At 35.0% G+C, this 23,618-nt stretch overlaps 1 protein-coding gene and 1 long non-coding RNA gene across 17 annotated transcripts in view; one reads left to right on the top strand and one right to left on the bottom strand.

Moving 5' to 3' along the window:
* Positions 1 to 23,618, top strand: part of MCTP1 (multiple C2 and transmembrane domain containing 1) — a 482,756-nt gene that overhangs the window by 62,077 nt on the left and 397,061 nt on the right. The gene's annotated exons all lie outside the window — the stretch shown is intronic.
* Positions 1 to 23,618, bottom strand: part of LOC116662525 — a 49,923-nt gene that overhangs the window by 11,352 nt on the left and 14,953 nt on the right. Inside the window, exons 2-4 of one of the 2 annotated variants that reach the window (XR_004318492.1) lie at positions 14,351 to 14,406; positions 8,136 to 8,251; positions 92 to 1,476 (exon numbers count right to left, since the gene is read on the bottom strand). This is a non-coding gene — a long non-coding RNA (uncharacterized LOC116662525). Of the gene's footprint in view, positions 1 to 91; positions 1,477 to 8,135; positions 8,252 to 14,350; positions 14,407 to 23,618 lie in introns of those variants that run through there. The other variant, XR_004318494.1, reaches the window with a different exon arrangement.

Genomic DNA, 23,618 nt, shown 5'->3' with positions numbered 1-23,618 from the left:
CCTCTTCAAACTAGTCTACACTGAATTTATTTACATTTGAGAGTCAAGCATTTACAGGACAGGATGTTCCAGTTTGATATACTATGGTCTCTCATTTTCATCTACTACTAAGATATTTTCTTGTGCTCTTTTGGCAAAGGGAGAAGTTGACTTACTGCAACTATTTTTTTTCTCTGACCTCATTTTATTCTTTTAAAAAATCCTTAGTTTTTTGCAGTAACAAAGTGACAAAAATAAAAAAATTTAAATTCACATTTATAGGGTCTGTAGCAGGTCTAGAAAATAGCCCTCAGCACACAAGTCAGGAGTTGCAAATCACTGAGGAAAATTGAACAGAGGGAGTCAGGCTTCTTTGTCATCCTACTGATTGTAGCTGAAGGTCACAGCTAGGAATTTTAAATAAAAACAGCATCATACTGGGTTTCCTTCACCCTCAACCTACTCCCTTACCTTTGTGTACTGCTTTATAGAGTTCATTCTGATAATATGAGGATCTAAACATAGAACAAAGATGGCTACATCTTTATGTGTGTGCTATAATAAAAAGAAATGAAAAGCTTAATTGTTTTATTAACCATAATTTAACCTTAAGAATTTATATTTAAATGTGTTTATTTCCTTATAATTTGTTTTTATAACACTAGGCATTGTATCTGGCAGGAAAGGTGAAAAGTACACTTTGTTTTGGCCGAAAGTCAGTTTAGTATTGTATAATATTATATGCTGCTACCTGTCAGTATTACACTTTTTATTTTTAAATTTAAATACTTTTTACTTGGTGATGCCACAATTAGGTAAATATTTGTGCAGTATTTATATACTAGGAGGTGTGTGCAATAAAAAAATGGGAGATTGTAATTTAATGGGGGAAATACCTGTATTTGTTGATTGTAATATGTGTACGTGTGGGTATATTGGATAAAAGAGGTAAAACGAAATAGATTTATTAAGAATGTAGCATAAAGTTTGACTGAGGTTTTGGAGTAGAGGTGATAGTAAAAGGAGCTTCCTAGAGGGAGTAATGTTTAAACAGGACTTTGAAAGATAATTAGGACACGGTAGGAGTATTCCAGATGTAGTTTTGTGGTGAGGTCGCCTAACAGTGAGTTAAGGTGTAGCCATTGGTAAGTCTTACATATGTTTGGAAATGTCAAATAATCCATTCTTAGGGGGAACCTCAAAGGGTACATTGAGACCCAACCATGGAAGTGGTTGAAGGCTGTGCTGAGGAATCTGGACTTCGTTCTGTTAATTATGGGGATTCTCTGAAGGCTTTTGAGGAGAGGAATAATCTTTAAGGACAGTGGCTGATGACAGTAGAAGGATAAAGGTGACAGACAGGGAAGAAGGGGCCAAGCTCATAGAGATATTTCTTGCCAGGCTATTGATGGTTGAGAGACAACGAACTGCATTGGGAACATCATGGCGAGAATGGATTTCTGAGTAATATAGCTGGAGTTTGATGGCATGATTGACCTGGGAAGGAGAAAAGAGAAATAGACAAGAGTCAAAATTTTTCCTGATAGTATTTTGACTTACACACTAGGAAGATGCTGTTAGCTAAAGTTGGAATAATGAAAGGGAATTGGGAAAATAAAATTTCCGTTTTGGTCATGTTAACTCATAAGAATTAATTGGATATCCTTGTAAGGCAGTGATGTTCATGAGTTATGGCAAAAGTAATAGTGATTAACAAATGTCTGAAATTGCATATTTATCAATATTTAATAAATGAAATAATTAAATTGTAAGTGTAGTTACTCTTTAGATTCTGTGACCTAATGCAAATCTCTCCAAATGTCTTCTCAAAAATAATCTATAAAATGAAGCATATAAATGTCCTCTTATGTGTGTAATTCTATGATTCTGATTGGTCATGGATGTTTAAAAATCTCTTTTCTTATAACAGCTTCATTGAGATATAATTCATATACTATAAAATTCACCCATTTTAAGTGTATTAATCAATGGTTTTATTATACTCATAAAGTTGCCCAGATATTATCACAATCAACTTGGGAACATTATCACCTCCAAAAGAAATCCCAAACCCATTACCACTCACTTATTATTTTCTTCCAACTTCCTGAGTCCTAGGCAACCATTAATCTACATTCTGTCAGTAAAACTTTTCTGTTCTGAACATTTCATATAAATGGAATTATACAATGTGTAGTCTCTTGTGTCTTGCTTCTTTCACTAAACCTGACATTTTCAAGGTTCATCCATGTTTTATAATGTATCAGAACTTCATTTATTTTTATTACCCAATAATATTCCATTGTATGACTATACCACATTTTATTTATTCATTAATTAATGGGCATTAGCTGCTATGAATTATGTTCCTAAACCATTTGTGTTCATTTGCACTTACATTTTCATTTCTCTTGTATATAATTGGAAGTGGAATTGCTGGGTCATATGGTAACTGTATGCTTAAACTTTCAAGGGATTCCCAGACTATTTCCCAAAGTGGATGCACTATGTTGCATTCTCACTGGTAGTATATGAGGATTCCAATTTCTCTATATCATTGCTAACACTTGTTACTATATGTCTTCTTAATTGTAGCCATCTTAGTCAGGGGTGAAATGGCATCTCATTGAGATTTTGATTTGCATTTCCCTGATGAGTAATGATATTGAGCATCTTTTCATGTGCTTATTGGTCATTTGTATATCTTCTTTAGAAAAATATCTATTCAGATCTTTTACCTATTTTTAATTGGCTCATTTGTCTTTTTATTACTTAGTTTTTTAAAAACTTGAAGTATAGTCAGTTTACAATGTTGGGTCACTTTCTGGTGTACAGCATAATATTTCAGTCATACATATACATACATATATTCATTTTCAAAATTTTTTTCATTATTGATTACTACAAGATAGTGAATATAGTTCCCTGTGCTATACAGTATAAACTTGTTTATTTAATATATAATACTTAGTATCTGCAAATCTTCAACTCCCAATTTATTCCTTCCCTCTCTGGTAACCATAAGTTTTTTTTCCTATGTCTGTGAGTCTGTTATTGTTTTGTAAATAAGTTCATTTGTCTTTTTTTTTTAGAGTCCACATATAAGTGATAGCATATGGTATTTTTCTTTCTCTTTCTGGCTTACTTCACTTAGAATGACAATCTCTAGGTCCATCCATGATGCTGCAAATGACATTATTTTATTCTTTTTTATGGCAGAGTAGTACTGGCCATTTGTTATGTCCTCATTGGCAAATTGCTTGTTAAGGTCTTCTGCCCACTTTTGGATTGGGTTGTTTGTTTTTATGTTATTAAGTTGTATGAGCTGTTTATATATTCTGGAAATTAAGCCCTTGTTAATCTCATCTTTTGCAAATATTTTCTCCCATTCCGTAGGTTGTCTTTTTGTTTTGCTTATGGTTTCCTTTGCTTTGTAAAAGCTTATAAGTTGAATTAGGTTTCATTTGTTTATTTTTGCTTTTATTTCTATTCCCTGGGTAGACTGCCCTAGGAGAACATTGCTAAGATTTATGTCAGATAATATTTTGCCTATGTTTTCTTCTAAGAGGTTTATAGTGTCTTGTCTTATGTGTAAGTGAAAGACTTACATGTGGAAAACTACAAAACATTGACTAAGGAAATTAAAAATGACTTAAAGAAATGGAAAGATATCCCATGTTCTTGGATTGGAAGAATTAATATTGTTAAAATGGCCATACTACCCAAAGCAATCTACAGATTTAATGTGATCCCTATCAAATTACCCAGGACATTTTTCACAGAACTAGAACAAATAATCCTAAAATATATATGGAATCACAAAAGACCCAGAATTGCCAAAGCAATATTGGAGGAAAAGAATGAAGCTGTAGGAATAACCCTTCCAGACGTTAGACAATACTACAGAGCTGCAGTAATCAAAACAGCATGGTATTGGTACAAAAATAGACATGTGGATCAATGGAACAGAATAGAGAGCCCAGGAATAAACCTAGACCTTTGGTCAATTAATTTTTGACAAAGGAGGCAAGAACATAAAGATGAGTAAAGACAGTCTCTTCAGCAAATGTTGCTGGGAAAACTGGACAGCTGCATGTAAATCAATGAAGTTAGAATACTCCCTCACATCATACACAAAAGTAAACTCTAAGTGGCTTAAAGACTTAAACATAGGACAAGACACTATTATATAGTTTTTATTATTGAGCTGTAAAATTCTTTTTGTTTATTCTGGACACAAGTTCCTTATCAAACATATGATTTTTAAGTATTATTTCCTATTCTGTGAGTTATTTTTTCACTTTCTTGATAGTATCTTTTGAAACAAAAGATTTTGAGTTTGATGAAGTACAATTATTTTTTCTTTCATTGCTTGTGTGTTTAATATTCTATCTAGGAAACCATTCCTAATCTGAGGTCACGAAGATTTACACCTATGTTTTCTTCTAAGAGTTTTATGGTTTTAATTCTTAAATTTAGGTATTTGATCCATTTTGAGTTATTTGTTGTATATGATGTGAGGTAGGGGTACAATTTCATTGTTTTGTATATGCATATCTAGGTGTACCAGCTCCATTTATTGAATAGACGATATTTTCCTCATCAACTTTCTTTGGTACCCTTGTTAAAAATTAACTGACCATAAATGTGAGGGATTACCTCTAGACTCAACTATATTCCATTTTTCTTTATTTTTGTCTTTGTAATAGTATCACACTATCTTTTGTGATAGAGATTACTGTATCTTTGTAGAAAAATTTTGAAATTATGAAGTGCAAGTACTTCAAGTTTCTCTTTTTTCAAAATTGTTTTCGGTATTCTTATTAGAATTTCCGTATGAATTTTAGGATTAATCTGTCAATGTTTGGAAAGAAACTAACTGGGATTCCCATAGAAATGGTATGGAATCTATAGATCAATGGGGGATATTGCCATGTTAACAATATTAAATCTTCTGATGCATGAATATGGGATATCTTTCTATTTATTTAGGTCTTCTTAATTTCTTTTGACAGTGTTTTATAGTTTTCAGGTTATAATTTTGTACTTACTTTGTAAATTTTATTCCTAAGTGTTTTATTCTTTTTGATGCTCTTGTAAGTGGAATTGTTTTATTAATTTTATTTTCAGTTTGCTCATTGCTACTGTATTTGCAATTGATTTTTATTATATTAATTTTGTATGCTGGAAGCTTGCCAAACTTACTAGTTAATAGTTTGTGGTGAGTTTCTTAGAAATTCTATATTTAAGATCATGTCATTTGCACATTGAGATAGTTTTACTTCTTCCTTTCCAATCTGGATGCTTTTTATTTTCTTGTTAATTATTCTGGAAAGACTCTCCAGTGCAATGTTGAATAGAAGTGAAGAAGACATCCTTACTTGTTCCTAATCTTAGATGAAAGTATTCAGTATTTCACCATTAAGTATGATGCTGGCTATGGGTTTCTCATAGATACCCTTTATCATGGTGAAAATGTTCCCTTTTAAGCCTAGTTGATTGAGGGTTTCTTTGCTTCCTCTGCCTGGAATGCCCCTTCTTTTTTCTTCTACCTGGTGAATATTCTCATATTCTCTAAGACCAGCTTAAATGCCTCCACTCAACAAAGCTGATCCTTTCCCTTTTTCCACTACTGGCCTGTAGGGATGTAAGTCGTAAGAGAATGGAAGAAATTGACTCTGAGTCAGTATTAGGCAGGCTTTTTTCAATTTGGAAAATATTCAATCTTGAATTCAAGGCACTAAGATTATAATCCCCACAGATCTTTCCATATAACCTGTTTTGGTATTGATTTTTGAGCACAAAACTCAGACAGTGAATTTGCATAAGTAGGAATACATTTTCAAAGTACAAATTGATGCACATCTGTCTGCATAGTTAGTAATCGATGCAACTGCAAAAATCTGATGAAAATGTGCCCTGAACATAAAAGATCTAAAATGATAAATATTGAATATCCTGTAGTAGAAAAGAGATTGTGCGTTATCTCATCCAATGAAATGAATTTTTCGTTAGAATGGCATATTAGTTGAGAGCTGAAGACTAATGATTTTTACTTGCAAGTATATTAAATCACAATTCACTTCTGCCACTTTTCAAAGGCTGAAAGCACTGAGGTTATCTTTCATTTGAGCAGGTTAGCTTTTAACTTTGTTTTGCTGGCTTTCTTTCATTCACTCGTTTACTTACTAACTCACCAATTAACTTATACAACTAATTTTAAAATGTTCATTTATAATAATTTCTATAGGAGATGTCAATAACAACAGATATCCCTAATCTACAGAAATTTATTAGAGGAATTAAAATAATATAATATGAATTAGTTGATACAGACTTCTATTTCAAGATGGCAGCCTCAGTACACGTGTCAGCTTCCCTTTGCCCCAACATACACACACACGTGTTGGACATACGCACACATGTGTTGGACATGCACACACATGCATAAAGGGGAGGCAAGCTGGGAAAACAGACTCATACAGCCATAGAAGACATTTAAGCCTGTTATTTATACTAACAAGTATAGTCTGTGATTCATAAACATAAATGGATGCAAAATATTATCCAGATACTTGAGGAAACCCAGCAAAGTGGACAAAGGATGAACCAACAATGATGATTCCAGACCAAAAAAAAAAATCATTTAGGGAAGAAAATAGAAATTAAAATTTTAAAATTAATTTCTTCAGAAGACTCAAGTGTTTTACATCCATAAATTAAGCCAAAAATAATATGATAGAATGAGCTATCAAAATTAAGAAAATAATATGGGAAGTTAAATATCTAGTAATAAACTGCAATAAAATTTGATTTGGCTAAATCACAAGATGCTTGTGGTTGAAAATAAAGTAAAAATCTGAAAAATGAAGTGAAGGAAACTGTATTAATTTCCTAGGACTGCCTTATCAAATTACCACAACTTGGTGCTAAAACAACAGAATTTATATTCTCAGAGTTCTGGAGGCCAGAAAGATGAAATCAAAGTATCAGCAATGTTGGTTCCCTCTGGAGGCTCTGAGGGACAATCTGTTCTATGTTCTCTCCTAGCTTCTGGTGGCTGCTGACAATGTGTGGTGTTTCCTGGCTTGTAGATCCATCATTCCAATCTCTGTCTCCATCTTCATATGGCCTTCCCCGTGTGCCGGTGTGTCTGTTTCTCTCCTCTTCTAAGGACTTGTCATTGAATTTAGGGCTCACCCTAAATCCATTTGGTCTCATTTAGAGATCCTTACTTTAATTTACATCTTCAAAGATGCTTTTGCCAAATAAGGTTATATTCTGAGGTTTGAGACGGACATACCTTTTGGGGGCCACAATTCAATCCATTATAGAAACATTGCACAGAAATGCAAAACATGACAGCGAAAGTCTTTAAGGACCCAAGGGATAAATCTAATTGGAGGTACCATTCAAGATATTTAACCAGTGATAGCATAGGCGTAGACTGATCAAATGGAAGCTATCCGGTCAGAATTGGTGCTAACTGAACATTATTAGCCCAGGATTTCCAAAGCCGAGAAAAGGGGCAGTGAAGCAAAGGGAATAATCAAATAGTAGAAGAAAATTTCTTCAGGCTTAAGAAAGGTTAATTCTTAATTTTGAAAGACTCCAGTCTGTAAATCAAGTAAGAAAAAAGAAAAAAAAAAAAAACTCTAGGAGAAAATAATTTGAATACTTTCTAAGAGAAATCCCATTCCTCCAAGGATAAAAGAAAATTTGAAAATAAATGGTTTACCTAGAAAGCAAGTGTTAGAAATATGAAGCAAAGTTTTTATCCTGATTCCAGATGCTAGAACACAAAATAGCAATCTTCAACTATCAGAAAAGTTAGGGAAAAAATAACAGTAATTAAGAAACTTCCTATTCACAGTTTCTGGAAATTGAAATTGGAGTAGATGGTAAGGAGGAACACTTCATTTTCATTTTATTCCATTTTGTCCCTTTTTTTAAGAACAGTTTGAGGTTCATAGCAAATCTGAGTGGAAGGTATAGAGATTTTCCATATACAGGTTTCCCCCACTATCTGGAAGTAGAGTGTTGCCATGAAACCCTTTGTAAGCCGAAATGTCCTAAAGCAAAGAAGCAATTACATTAGGACACATCTTTTTAACTGATTCACAAAATAAATCAACATATAATACATGGATACTCACAGGTAAAATTCAAAGCTATGATGGCTTGGTGTTGAGATGCTGAGTAGTTCCCAGGGAAGGAGCTTGGAAGTGCCATTCTTGCTGCTCAGGGTGCAAGCTGCCTTTGTAACACCTCGCTGGAAAACAAAGGCTGAGTGCTATATTTGCTTTTTACCTTTTTTCATAAAAGCAAAAATCCTCTTTGGATTTCTTCTAGTCAATGAAAACAAGTACTAATGTAGGTCTTTCAGAAAAGCAAAATGGTATACAGGCAAACTTTCAAAAAGCAGGAGATACCTGTACTCCCTACTATGCCTGTGCATAGCTTCTTCCATTATCAGCATCCCTGACCAGAGTGGTACATTTGTTAAGCTTGACAAACCTACATTGACACATCATAATCTTTCAAAGTCCATGGTTTATGGTAGAGTTCTTGCTTGGCTGTGTACATTCTGTGGGTTTGGACATATGCATAATGACATGTATCCATCATTATAATACACAGAGTATTTCTGCTGCCCTAGAAATCCTCTGTGCTCCACATGTTCATCCCTTCCAACTCCTGGCAGTCACTTACTGTCTCCATAGTTTTGCCTTTTCTGGAATAGCATATAGTTAGAATCATACAGTATGTAGCCTTTTCGTATTGGCTTCTTTTACTTACTAACATGCATTTAAAAGTTCCTCAGTGTCTTTTCATGGCTTGATAACTTAGTGGTTAATGAGGATTTAGAAGCTATAGCTAAAAAGACATTTTATGTTAATTAAACTACTGCTTGTGTTAAAAAATAAAACAAAACCCTGACAGAAGAATTAACAACTTAATATCCAGGGCTAGAGAGAGAGAGAAAAAAGTCTCCTATATAAATCTTAATTTTCTTCTGGAGACTCAATACTTAGCACTATTAACAAGATGAATACAGTAGTGTTGCCCAGAAAAAAATGGATTTTAGTTTTTTATTGAATGCTCTTTAATGCCTCTCTGCCAAGTGCCAGTTTTTCAATCCTGACCAATGCTGGGAAATAGGAGTATAATATTTACTGATGTTGTAATTTATTCATTGGTTGATTCATTCCTTTGTCCTTTATGTTCACTAGACACCCATTCTGTGGTGCTCAGTGAAGGAAGATTGTGTGTCCTGCTCCCACTGAGCTCTCAGCCAGGCTTGGAGACCCCTAAAACTGAATTTCTATCAGGACATGAACCTGGGACACATACGTTGGCAAAATGCAAAAGTTTGTTTTTTTTAAGAAGGGGGAAATCTCAAAAAATTACAGTCTGGTTAACTTTTTTTAACTTCTGTTAAAATGGAATACAGTAGATTAATTTATGATAAATCAAAAGTATATTTTGTTTTTTCTTTATTTAAAAATTATAAAAACTTTGTTTTATTTTTAATTGTACGAGTAATGGAGAAATTATTTTTATAGCAATCAAGGAAATGAATGGGGCAGATAAAGTCTCTTTTAAATACTTTCCTCAACCCCAATTACTATGCATTATATATATATGTATGTATATGTGTGTGTGTGTGTGTGTGTATACACACACACACACACACACACCTTACAGTTAGATTGAGACAGAGATAAATCCCTACATAAATACATGCATGACTGGGTGTGAGTGTGTGATGTTTCTACTATACAATTAGTGTCTTACCACGCATATTCCACAGCTTGATTATTTTCATTAACATGTCTTGTAGATCTTACAGTGTGAGTCCATAAAGATTTACCTCATTGTTTTTACCTGCTACACAAAATCCCTGTTTAACTGTTGCCTAATGGGTGATCATTTATGTTGCATCCAGCTTTTGCTTTTACCATGATGTACACTGGACCAAACCTCCCTGTGCAGGTATCACTGTACTCACTTGTGTGGGGATTTCTATAGAGTAAACACTGAGTAGTCAGATTGCTCTCTTATAGGTTATACACCTTCTATGTTTTGTTAGATGCTTCTAAATTAATTTCTGTGGATGTAATCTTATTGATATTAGCAGAGTATGAAATTTTAAAAGTGGGCTTTGTGAAAAAAACTGTTCCTGCACAGTTTAATTTCCTCACTAACAAAATATAGCCCCTGAGATAAGGGGGAGGAAAGAAAAGCAATATATTTGAAGTGAAGCTTTGGATTTGAATTAATAATTTTCTTACTAGTGAACTTGGGAAAACTGCTCTGAAATATATAATGGTCAGCTACCCGATTATCTAGAGTGCCCAAAACAAGTCAGTAATCAATAACTAATATCAATCTGAGAGTCTTTATTGAAGTTCCTCTGGTTTGATAGGCTTAATACAAAAAAATTGAATGGAATGGATAAAACAGGCTTAATAAAACTGAACATAGCTCAAGAATAATGGAGGCCTTGGGCTATTTGGAAAAGTGACCATTAAAAGTAGAATCCTCCTCATTGGTGATATCATCCAATGATTCATTCCAATTATGTTTAGAATGAATTCAGTTGGCTGGTAATTGGCTCTCCTCCTGGCTAGATACTTTTCACCCCCAGCTCTCCATGGTGCTTCTCCACCTGGCTCCTCATTCTGTGGTCCAGTGGAGACATACCTGCCCTCACTGTTCATGCTCAGGCTGTTAGTGCTCAGTCTGTGTGTTCTTATAGAACTCCTTTTTACACTTATGAATTACAACTATTCTTTTGCCTCTACTTGTTCACCAGCCATTGGACACTTCGAAGATCAAATCATAACTTGTCCATTATTGTATTCTCAGCCAGCAGTGCTGAGCTTAGGGGTCTGGTGGTTAAGGATGTTGGCTTCAGACAGATCTGTGTTCAAACTTCAGTTCTGCCACTTTCCAGCTCTGTGTATTCTTGGGGAAGTTCCTTAAGACAGTTACCTTAAAAGATTGGTGAGGATTAACTTCAATATCTGCATGCTTGGCACAGTATAAACAGTGAAATGATAACCGCTGTTGTTATTGTTGTTGAAATATAATTTAAGAAGAAGTAGGTAAGAAAAATTCTTAGGACTATGTAAAAGAGGATTATTTTATTATAAAAATGTAACCCAAATTTCTCAGTCTGTTATTTTCTAACATAAGGAATAGATGTGAGTTACTTCTGTTTTCATCTTGAATAAGCTGTCTCTCTCTGCGTTTGTTCAGCACAGACTTAGGGAGCTCGATGCAAAATATATTCAGGTTCCCAAGTTATGTATTTTATCAGGCATCTGAAAATTTGACACTTAGTAGCAATGGATATATTCAGGAATGAGTCAGTACACTGAGCTCAGTGGTCTGTATTTGGCCCAGTGTAGATTTCAAAAAGGTGAGGGAATCACAAATAAAGGAAATAAATGAACATATTCAGAATGTGATCTTACAGCTAGCATACTCATCTTCTCAGATCTTTAATACTTTGGGAACTAACTCATATAGGACTCTAACTTCTATATATAAATAAAGTAATTTTTCCCACCAAGAGCTGTACTGCTACCATTGAAATCTGGGTCCAAAATTATGATTTACTTTTTAGCTTAGTCATTTTATGCCCACTCTTCACCGTGTTGTTGATTTCAGAGAGCTCCAGCACTCTTAACTGGGCATTTGGGATTCAAACCTATACTTTTTATAGTGTCTGCCTTAAAGTACTGTCTGCTTCTAAAACCTTTTATGCTCCTTCCTCTCCTTCTCTGATTTTATGTGCATCCTTTATTTCTCTCTTTCCTTTAAGAAAAATCTAGGTCACCCGCACAACCCTTTTCTATGAGAACACTGCCCAGGGAGCTCCATTTCCTATATGCCCTACAATTGCTGAATATCTCCTGCTTTATATTTTTCTCTTATCTTCTGTCACAATAGTTTCTCTCTCTTTATTCTTTTAGAAATAGTTACAAAATATTATCTCACTCTTCCTGAAGAGTTGATTTTTATTTTCGCACCCCCTCTGAGCTTCTGTGGGTGGTGGGAAAAGGAAAGCAGATGTTTATGGAAATTGTCACCTCTAATCAAGTCGCCTCTGTGGCAGAACTTGAGATTCTCTGAGGATGCTGTGTCCGGAATCTTTCCTGAAAATGTCATAGGCAAGAACCTCTTCTCTTTTCGTTGATCATTCTGTATCCCTGGAGTGTATTCTAGGACATGTTGTGAATTAGGGTGTTCTCAGTGCCACCTTCTGCACTTTGGTTGCCTGACATCTCTAAGTTTGGGGATTCAAGGTCTTGTAGGCCTGGCCACACTCCACCCCCTACTTCTCTTGCTTGTGCCAAACTAACCAACCTGCCTTTCTATTTTGAACCTTCTCTGAAAGCTTTCCATCAGTTTATTACTGCCAAGGTCTCTGCCCCACCAATTTTAAAACCTTACAAGGTTTTTCTTCCCCTTCCCTCCACCTGGCCTCATTTGATCAAAGACCACCCCCATGGCCAGGTCTCTGTTTCTGTGGGTGCTAGTCTGTGTGTTTGGAAAATTCCTTTCCTTGCCATCCACCTCTTGCCGTGTTCCCTGACCCAAATGTGGAACAGGCTATTTTGGTTGCTTTTTCCTCTTGGAGGGTTCAGGTCTAGGCAAGACCCTGGACGTGGAGGTTTATTTTCTTTCATATGGGTGTCATTGTTATCTCCATGAAAACTAAGGTGTTGAGTAGTGAGTAGCTATTCCTGAACACCTGCTTTGAATAGGAGATTTTTTAAAAAGAAATCTTAAGAAGGAAATTCCTAGTGGTGGAAAGTCAGTGAGGCAAGTATTTTAAAGGATATCTTTCTTGCTTTTCCCTCAAGTCATGCCTGTGGGTACCACCACCTGATCATAAGATAAGCCCTGCCCTGCCCTTGACTTCACACAGTTTGCAGTTCTGTTCACAATGGTGGATAACTCTCAAGGCAGTGGAGTGGGTAGGATAAGTTGTAGGTAATCAAACTGCCTGGGTTTGAATCTCACCTTGGCTACTTAATAGGTGTGTGATCTTAAGTGACAGTTCTTAATCTGTTTCATAGTTTCCCCATGCTTAAAGTGCGTATGATAATAGTACCTACCTCATAGCATTCTTGTCTGGATTACATAAATTAAAATCTATCTTATTATTATCTTGAACTACGATAAGCAAATGCATTCCTGTGCACCTGGGCTTCAACTGATAAAAGACTGAATTTTTTTCTTGCAGTTATGTACATTTACCTACTTAAATACTGAAATTTGAAAAAGGTTACGATAAGTAACATTTGAATAATAAAACCAAAGAATTTCTACTAGATAATACTGTAGAATTTGGGGAAGAAAAGGAAGCAAATTTGTTCAAAAAGAGGCTAAAATAGTTAGGTCGTGAGCAAATGATTTATTTGACCCTCAGCTTCCTGGAAGCCAGGGCTACTGGCGACTGATATCAGTCTGAGATGGAAATGCAGCCAAGGTTTAGGTAGAGGACTCCCCAGGTAAAGACCCCTCCTCCCACCCTGGCACATCTATAACAAGGAATACAGATTGGGGTGGTGTTCAGGGAGTCCTTGACACAGGAGGCGCTGACCTCACTTTGGCTGATCTTTTATTCTCTGTCTGCCTGTATCCTCCTTGAGTGTCTGTATTAGTGGCTCACAGTTATTTTTGAGAACATTGGTTGGAGGACATGCTCTGTACAAATATACTTAATAAACTTTTCCATGAGCTTGTGATGATAAAGTGCAAATTGTCTTGGGTTGGCAAAGCTTTTAAAATACTTGTCTTGTAGTCTTAATCAGCTTGATTTAATTATGTGTATTTGGTTTATTTGTTAACTTTAGCCAGTGCTTTTAATGTAAATATAATCTGTTCCCCCAGGATGATGAGGCTTGAGTGAGGTCATCCATGAATGAAAATTCCTTGTAAACAGAAAAATGTTATGCAAATATAAAAGATATTAATAATAAATAGCCTTATAGACTCTAAAATACGGCAGCTGTGGTTAGAAGTCAAAAAAGCCTTCAAGATGATTAAAAGTGCATGATGTTTGCCTTTCATTTTTTGATTAATTACTTTGATTATTTGCTCACAAATATCTTCAGATATTAAACTTTAATCATGCTTAACATGATTTTTTATATATATTGAGTTTAGTAGAGCAAAATTTTTTTCTTGTTGCTCACTAGTATTTATTAGGGTAGAAATTTTTGTAAAGTTTTGAGGAAGAAGAATGACTCCTTCAGAGACTCAAGGTAAATCCACTTACACAACAGGTGAAACGCTGCATGCTTCACATTTGATAATACCTTATTTTCTAGTTGTTTCTCACATAGCTTACCTTGAGTGTCAGAGGATCTCACCAGCAAATATAAATCCATTCCCAAGATATTTCTGCTGATAAGGGAAAATAAGAAGAAAATATCATTGAAACCATAATAGGCTTTGATAAATCTTAGCTTCAGTATTGATGCAAACAGCCATTGTGCTCTTAAATCCTTTAATACTCTGAAGTAAAGGCCTCTGACGCCTTCCAGGAGCCCTGATAGTGAAAAATATGTAAGCTAAAATAAAATCTACTTTGTTTTATGGAATATGGTTTTAAATTCTTTTTCAAGACATATAAAAACATTTGTCAACTTCAGTTAATTTTTTCAAAAATGAAAACTTACCATCTTAATCTTTACCTTTTTATATATACATATACACATGTATGTATACATATTTACACTTTCATTGTACCCTATCAGTTCCCTAAAAGAGATTTGGAAAAGGTTATGATAAATAACATTTGCATAATAAAACTAATGAATTTCTACTAGACAATACTCTGGAACTTGGGGATGAAAAGGAAGCAAATTGGTTGAGAAAAAGTTTAATATAGTTATGTCACGAGCAGCTGATTTATTTGACCCTCAGCTTCCTGGAAGCCAGGAAAAAATGGAAATAGTCTGAATTATATATTCTCAGTTTCATAAAGCAACAAAAAGTCAAATTTTTAATGTATTATGTTATGAATGTGGTTATACATACATGATTTATCACACATTGGAGAAGACTCACCAACCCAAAACATATGTCTGTTTTACTAAATTTATATTTTCAATTACTTTGCTTGGGCTAATGTGAAAAGCTTTTTTCATTCCCTGGGCATCCTCTCTCTGTGCACAGTTTTGGGTAGCAGCAGGGTATGCGTGATAGGGAAAATTTTGCCATAGGAAAAAAAGTGGAAATTTTAAGCGTATCTAGTTTTTGGAATATTGGCTGTATAGATAGGATTCTGACTTGTTGCATAGGAACCAGCTGTCTCAGCAAGTGGGAAGTAAGATTGAACAACAAAAAAAATTGATTTTAAAGTTTGGAATTTGCCTAGAAAATGAAGACCTGCATCTTTACCATAGCTCCTTGAAGTTTGATTCTCAAAGCATAAATCTCTCTAAAATCTTAGCATAGGAAAATTTTTTTATTCACTAGGCAGGGAAGACAAATTACTCACTGTAATAAATGCACCTGTAACATGTTTGGAAAAATGAAACAAAGGAAAGCAACTCATAGGGACTCATAACTGGGAGGCGTGAGACAAATAAGGTGTGATGATAGAAAATAAAAACATTTCTTCTTGGGGTGAAATGATGAAGACTGGTAGATGGGTTCTCAGATTAATAGTTTCCTTTTCAGATTCACATGTGATAAAAGGTAGATTGGCGTATACTCTTATATTCTCATGAGCATCATTAAACCTTCTGTCTGAAACCTAAGGGTATTTAGTAGTTTCTTCTTAAAAAAAAAGTTTTATTCTGCTTAGATTTTAGTCCAAACACCAAATTTTTAATGTGACCCCTCTGTACAGATATTTGAATAGTGTTCCTTGGCATATTTTGATATATCAGATGAACAGATTTTATGTTTTCTTTATGAAAAGTAAAATGAAAAGAATAGAGAACATTTGTTTAACAATTCGTATTTATTTCTGTCTATTAGGTACCTTGATCTTCAAATCAAGGAACTTATAATAAGGTTGTAAGAATTCACAATTAGCTGTGAGTTATTTTGCTGTACAAAACTTCCATTTGTGTTTGACTCATGCTGGTTTCACACCATTAGCATTTTCTGTAAGACCAAATATATAAGCTTGTTTTCAAATCTATTGGAATTTTGAAGATTTTAGAATTGTAGTCTCACAGAGGAGTTTTATTTATTTTTGGTTGCTCATATTGTCAAAAAAAAAGTTAATTCTCAAACTTTCTCAACTATCCATTTAGTAAATATATCTATTCTGCCAAGTTACTTCTCAAATATACATCAAATAGCATTTACACAGTACTTAAGATATGAAATATGCCTTGTGTTTTAGGTGTGTTCATTCATTGATTTGATTTTCCAAACAGTCTTGTCAGGAAGAAAGGGAAGGAATTATTTTTATCTGTTTTTCCAGAAAGGAAACTGGGAAGCAGGCAGCTAGTAAGTGACATGTATTTCAGATTTCAACAGTACAACTCTTTTCTGGGTTTCATATCAAACATTAACACTTTGTAGATCTGCTCCCCGTTTTGCATGGGAGGAAATTAAAAAATCAATGTCTGTAGAATATGTGTCTAAAAGAAGAGATTCAGCAGAAAAAATACATAGATTGGTGTTTTTAAGTGTATTTTTTGCTTTTTATAGAGAAAAACTGATTCTCTAAATTAGATAACCAACTCTACAATAATTGAATGCTGTTTTTATATTCAGCACCTCAGACATCTTTTTCTCTCTTTTTAAAAAATTAAGATAATGACACAATTTCTTAGAATTGACTTCTATGTAGGTTAACTGGAGATTCTAAATGTCTGCGCATCAGAATTCAGTGATGATTCCAGAAAGACATAAATGGTGGAGAGCTGTTTGTATCCTTTTCAGATTTCCTTTCCAGGCTGTAGTGTGCTGCTGGAGTGCTTATGTTAGAAACACATTCTGCTGCTTAAAAACATAGCAAAATTGAAGCAGTTGAAGGCCATTAAGAAAAGACTGATAGCTTCATCTTCTAAGCTTACTTTTCTCTGGAATATACCTCAGTCTCTTTGCGTATATGTCTCTCCTGCCAAGCATGAATATTAAAGCCACCAATCAATATTTTTCCATGTCATTTAATCTCCCAGTCTATTTGCTGATTCTCTGAAAGTGCTCAATAATAAAAAGGGCATAGTCAGGGGAGGGCGTGATAAGTTAGGTGTGTTCCTGAACTGACAAGTTTGTTTATTTAAACCTTAAACATAACACTAATTACACATCTCTGGAAAATTCAAATTATAGCCTGTGCAAATTATATCACCATCAACAGTATTTTACTGAAGTGTAAAGCTTTAGAGTTTTTATTCCCCACACACCCTGTGGTGTCGAAAGGTGTTGTAATGGAGAAGAGGCTTTTTCTCTCACTTATTTCAAGACTTTCTTTTCTTCCCACTAGCTTTAGTGAGATATAATTGACATATAACATTGTGTAATTTTCAGGTGTACCATATGCTAATTTGATGTACATATATATTGTAAGATGTTTACCACAATAAGATCAGTTAATGTATCCTTTACCTCACATAATTGCCATTTTGTTGCTGCTGCTGTTTTGGTGAGAACATTAAAGCTCGACTCCTAAAGCGTTTTTCAAGTATACAGTACAGTATCGTTAACTATAGTTATCACACTGTACATTAGATCCCCAAAACTTACTCATCTTATAATGGAGAGTTTGGACCGTTATACCAACATCTTCCCGTTTCTCCCAACCCTCAGCCCCTGGCAACCACCATTCTAATTTCTGTTTCTATGAGTGAAGTTTTTAGATTCCACATATGAGACCATACAGTATTTATCATTCTCTGCTGACTTATTTCAGTTAGCATAATGCCCCCAGGATCCATTCATGTTGTTGCAAAAGGCAGGATTTCTTTCTTTTTATGCCTGAATAATATTCCAGTGTTTGTGGGTGTATGTGTGTGTACTACATTTTCTTTATCCATTCATCCACTGATGGGCACTTAGATTGTTTCCATGTCTTGACTGTTGTAAATAATGCACATTTTCTGTTTCCTTGGCTGGTGTACCCTGCCCTTCAAGGCCGTCAGACCAGCATGAACGATACCTGCATAGTACCTCCACAAACAGTTCTTCGCCTCCGTTCTCAATACCCTGGCTTCCTTTTCTTTTTTGTCCTACAACCACGCAGATACTTATTTTTTTTTAAACTTATTGAGGTATAATTTACGTACAATAAAAAGTATAGATTTTAAGAGTACAATTTGATGGGTTTTGACAAATGTGTATACCATGTAACCACTACCCTAATCAAGATATAAATTATTTTCATCATACTGGAAAGTCCTCTCATGTTCCTTTGCAATCACTCCCACTCCTGCCTTTCACCTGGGGAGCCACAGATCTAATTTTTGTCACCATAGATTATTTTGTTCTAGAACTTCATATAAATGAAATGCTGACTTATTTCATTCAGAAAAATGTCTGTGAGATTATCTGTGGTGTTGCATGTATACACAGTTTGTCCATTTTTATTTGTGAGTAGGATTTCTTTTTATTGCTGTACTATAAGTTGTTTCTCCACTCACCTGTTGATGAACATTTGGGTTATTCCTAGTCTGAGACTCATATATAAACAATGCTGTATGAGACTGTGTACAGTCTGTTTGTTCAGGTGAAACTTTTTGAGATAATTATAGATTTCACATGCAGTTTTAAGAAGTGGTATGGAAAGATCCCATGTACCTTTTATTCAGTTTTCCCCATTGGTAACATCTTGTTAAATTAGAGTACATTGTTACTACCAGGATATTGATATTGATATAATCCACTGATCTCATTCAGATTTCCCAGTTTTATTGATTTCTCCCCTCCCCTCCATGTGTGTGTGTTTAATTTTAGGCAATTTTATCCCACGTGTTGTTTTGTATACCCACCACCACTGTCAGATTCAGAACAGTCCTATACCCACAGAGCCCTTATGTAACCACAGGCATCTCCTCCATCCCTAACCCCTGCAAGCCACTAATACATCCTCCATCTCTATAATTTTGCCATTTCAAGAACATAATAAAGATGTAATCGTATAGTATGTAACTTTTGAGACTAGAATTTTTTACCTAACATAATTCCTTGAAATTTATCTAAATTTCACACCTACCAGTGGTTCCTTCCCTTTGAAGGTTATTTCAGTCTTTGGATATTAGAAAGCTGTCACGAATATCAATGTACATGTTTTTGTGTGAACATAAATTTCATTTCTCTGACATAAATTGTCCAAGAGCACAATTGCTGGGTAAGATGGTAACAGTACGTTTAGTTTAAAGAAACTGTCAAACTATTTCCAGAGGGTCTGTACCATTTTACATTCCCAGCAACAGAGTATGAGTGACCCAGTTTCTCAATATCTTCATCAACTTTTGTTGTCACTGTTTTTTATTTTATCTATTCTTACAGGTTTGTAGTGACATTTCATTGCGGTTTTACTTTATTTCCTTATGGATGCTGGACCTCTTTTCATGTGCTTATTTGCCATCTGCATACCTGTTTTGATAAAATACCTCTTTATGTCTTTTGTCCATTTTCTGTTTGTTTCTTTCCTGTTCAGTTTTCAGAACTCTTCATATATTCTATATACTAGTTCTTTATTAGATATGAAGCTTGCAAATATTTTCTCCTATCCACAGCTTGTCTCTTCATCCTGTTATACAGGTCTTTCACAGAGAAACAGTTTTAATTCTGCTGAAGTCCATTTTATTAATTTTTCTATTTATGGATCGTGGTTTTGGTGTCATCTGAGAACTATTTGCTTAGCCTTAGATCCCAAAGAGTTTTATCCATTGTTTGTTTCTAATATTTTCTAAAGGCTCTATGTTTTTACATTTTACATTTAAGTCTGTGATCCATTTTGAGTAAATTTTTGTGTAAGATGTGTAAGCCTTAGATCAGGTTCATTTTTCCCCCTTTTTTTGCTTTAAGATGTCCTATTGCTCTAGCACTGTTGGTTTTTTTTTTTTTAATGGCTACCCTTCTTCCACTGAATTTTATTTGCATTTTTTAAAAAAATCAGTTATTGTATTTTGTGGGTCTCTTTCTGGGTTCTCTGTTCTCTCCCATTGATCTATTGCCTGTTCCCCCACCACTTGATTGTTGTAGCAATATAGTAAACCTAATTCTGAAGTAGAGCGATTTTTCTCTCCATTTTATTCTTCTTTATAAAGTTTTTTTTTAAGCTATTCTAGGGCCTGTGCTTTTCCATATAAATTTTAAGGTAAACTTGTCTATGTCAACGAAGATGGGATTTTGATAGGAATTCCATTAAACCTATATATCCTATTGGAGACAATTAACATCTTTAGTATGTTTAGTTTTCCAACTCATGAGCAAGGTGTCTTTCCATTTATTTGTCTTTGTTTTATTTCATCAGCATTTTGCAGTTTTTGACATAAGATCCCATATATGTTTTACTATTTTTACACTTAAGTATTTAATTTGTTTTGAAGTGATTCCAGATAGTATTACGGTTTTAATTTCAGTTTCTGCAGACTCATTGTTAGAAATGTGATGGATTTCTGTGAGTCGATCTTGTACCCCTGCAATCTTGCAAGCACTGGAAACATTCAGAATCAAAGTGTTTTATTTTCTGAAAAAATGTGTCAAGAATATTTTGTACAGTGCTTGTGTCCCTCTTCTCATTGTGTAACCCTTGAGACAGAGGGAGCAGCTTTTATCTTCACAGATTGTAATACTCTTTTCTAAGTTGGGATCAGCTTCCAGTGTTTCATCCTTTGTGCCTTCAATGTCATAAAATATCTCTGAGAATGACTTCAAGGGGAAGTTTATGGCAAGTGTGACTTCTGGGACATCTTCACCCTTTCCATCACAACCACTTTTCACATTTATGTCAATAGCTGTGCTTCACTGAGCTCTTCTAGCTGCCTGTCTAGAGTTTCTCAAATGGTGGCGGTGTCAACATTCCCATGGTCATATATTTCTTCTATAACTTTGTTTATATTTGATTCCTATTTCACTTCCAACGTTATTATTTTTTGTTTCTTTAATACCTTTTCATCTTTGTTGGCCAGTTCTCTCTGTTACTCATTTTTGTAAAATGTCACATGAGTTTAAGCAATGGGAGACAGGGAAGCATCAAAAGTACATTCTTTGCTATCTGTGAATGGACTGAACAGCAGATACACAGTGACCAATCACTAACAGACATAAAAAGAAGCGATGTGATTAGTCACTGATCACAATGCACATCTATTTTTTATGTAGTGGTTTGTGAACTGAAAGGCTGGCAGCAAAATTTGTGCTTTTATGCAACTAATGGTTAACCTATCATAGTAACTGAAGTTTGAACTGTGTTGTTGGACTGGTGTTTTTAACTAAACCACGGTAACTGAATCCCACTTATATTGGAACTGTACAAAGTGAGGACTGCGTGTGTGTGTGTGTGTATGTATGTGTGTATATATATATATATAATACAATGTCAAGATGTGTGATAATTGCTATAAAGTAAAGAGGGAGTGGGGATACTGAATGTGAATAGTAAGTACCAGTTTATATAATTGTGGATGTCCTCTTTATGAACTAACTTTTGAGCAAAGGAACCTGAGTGAAGTGAATAAAGCATTGATAAGGTCAGGGGGAGGTAAATATGTAAAAGGAATAGCAAATGCAAAGTCCTAGAGGCAGGAATGAGCTTGGGGTGTTAAAAGAATCTGAGCTAATGCAGCTAGAGTAGAGTGAGACAGAGAGCAATTGGACGATGAGCTTGGAGAGGTTTGCAGAGGAGGGATCATATAAGGTCTTAGAGGCCATGGGAGGGAGTTTGGGTTTTATACTTTGTATGATGGAGAGCCACCAGAAGGTTTTAAACAGAAGTGTGATATAATTTTATCTTCATTCTTAGATCATTTTGGCAGCTGCAGTAAAATTTGATGGTGGGACAGCTATAGTGGAAGCAAGGTAACCAGATGAGAGGCTTTGCAGCAGTGTAGGTGAGAGAGAGTTATGGTTTGGGTCAGGGCCTTAGCAACAGATATAGGAGAAGATGTCAGCTCCAGGCTATATCCTGAGGACAGAACTGAGCAGACTTGTTACTGGATTGGGTGGGAGCTAGGATAAAAAGATAGGAATTAAAGATCATTCCTAAGTTTTTGGTAGGGCAGCTGAGGGTATGCTAGCACCACATGCAGAGATGTGGAAGCAACAGACAGGAATGGAGGATATAACATTTTCTTTAAGACATGATAAGTCGAAATGCCTATTACCACCTATTTAGAGCTTAGGGAAGAGATGAGGGCTAGAGATACAAATTTGGGTCTTATCAATGTACAGATGTTATTTAAAAGCCCAAACTGGATGAGATCATATAGGGAGTGACTAGAGAACTAGAGTTGGTTACAGATTGTACCTTGTGAAGAAGAGAGGAGAAATCAGCAAAAGAGATTACAGAAGGACAGTCAGTGTGGCAGTGGGAAAAGAAAAAGGCATAGTGCTCAGAAACCAAATTTTGGTAGTGTTTCAAGAAAGGGGAAGTTATCAGTTTTGTCAAAATGCTCCTAAATGGTCAGGCAACATGGACCAATTAAGCACTGAGATTTTTAACCAGGGATGTCTTGGAACAGTAATAGGGCCTAAAGCCCAGTTGAAGTGTCTGAGGATGGACAGGGTAGTGAGGAAGTGGAGACGCAAATATTGATCACCTTTTCAGTGAGATTGGTGTGAAAGAGAAGAAAGAAAAATGGAGTACTATTTGTTAGGTCTAAGGAGAAGTTATGTGTGTATTTTTCCTTGCAGAATATTATACTTGTATGCATAAGTTTAGTTACCACAAGTTAGTTAAATAACACCAGACCCTCAGCAACATGGTTCAAATTTCAGTTTCTACAGTAAATTACCTGTGATTTAAGTACAAACTCTGTGACTACCTCTCCAGTCCACAAGTCATGATGACATTAACCCATGTGCATCTTGGTCAGTGACCAGTCATATCACTTCTTTCAAAGTTTATTAGTGATTGGTTACTATATATTTGTTATTCAGCTCATGCACAGACTGCAAAGCATAGAGTTGTGTTGCTTGATTCTTAGTGATATATCCATGTAATTGCAGTTTTAAAGCACTCCTCTTGTTGTGTTATGCTCCAGATCACCTTCATTCTCTCATGGACTTGAATAAAATGTGGAAATTTGCTTTTTACCATCAAACACCACTTTATTCATCCAGCTAATGGACCATATAATTATTTCAACTTCCAAAGCCTATTATCTGATGTGGACTTCCAGACAGGGTATTGAACTAGAGATCATGCAATTTCTTTAGCAGAGTTTTGGAAAAATGTCATAAAGCATGCAACTGAAAACACTCAAGCAATATGGGAACTAATGGCTAAAATAGTAGTATGTGTGCAGTATGGTGAACCTTTTACCTCACTTTACAAATCACTTTACAATATTTGAATTGAACATAAATGGAGTTATAGAAGAAAGAGCTGACCTGGACATGTTAACGCTGCCTGCCAGAGTAAACACTTTTTAGATTTGAATGACCCTAGATTTGCATCCAGAGAAATTTAGTGAATGCAAACT

This window comes from Camelus ferus, chromosome 3, assembly GCF_009834535.1.
Source record: "Camelus ferus isolate YT-003-E chromosome 3, BCGSAC_Cfer_1.0, whole genome shotgun sequence".
Taxonomy (NCBI): Eukaryota; Metazoa; Chordata; class Mammalia; order Artiodactyla; family Camelidae; genus Camelus; species Camelus ferus.
The sequence above is the reverse complement of the archived record's forward strand: the minus strand, read 5'-3'. Positions and strand labels throughout refer to the sequence as shown.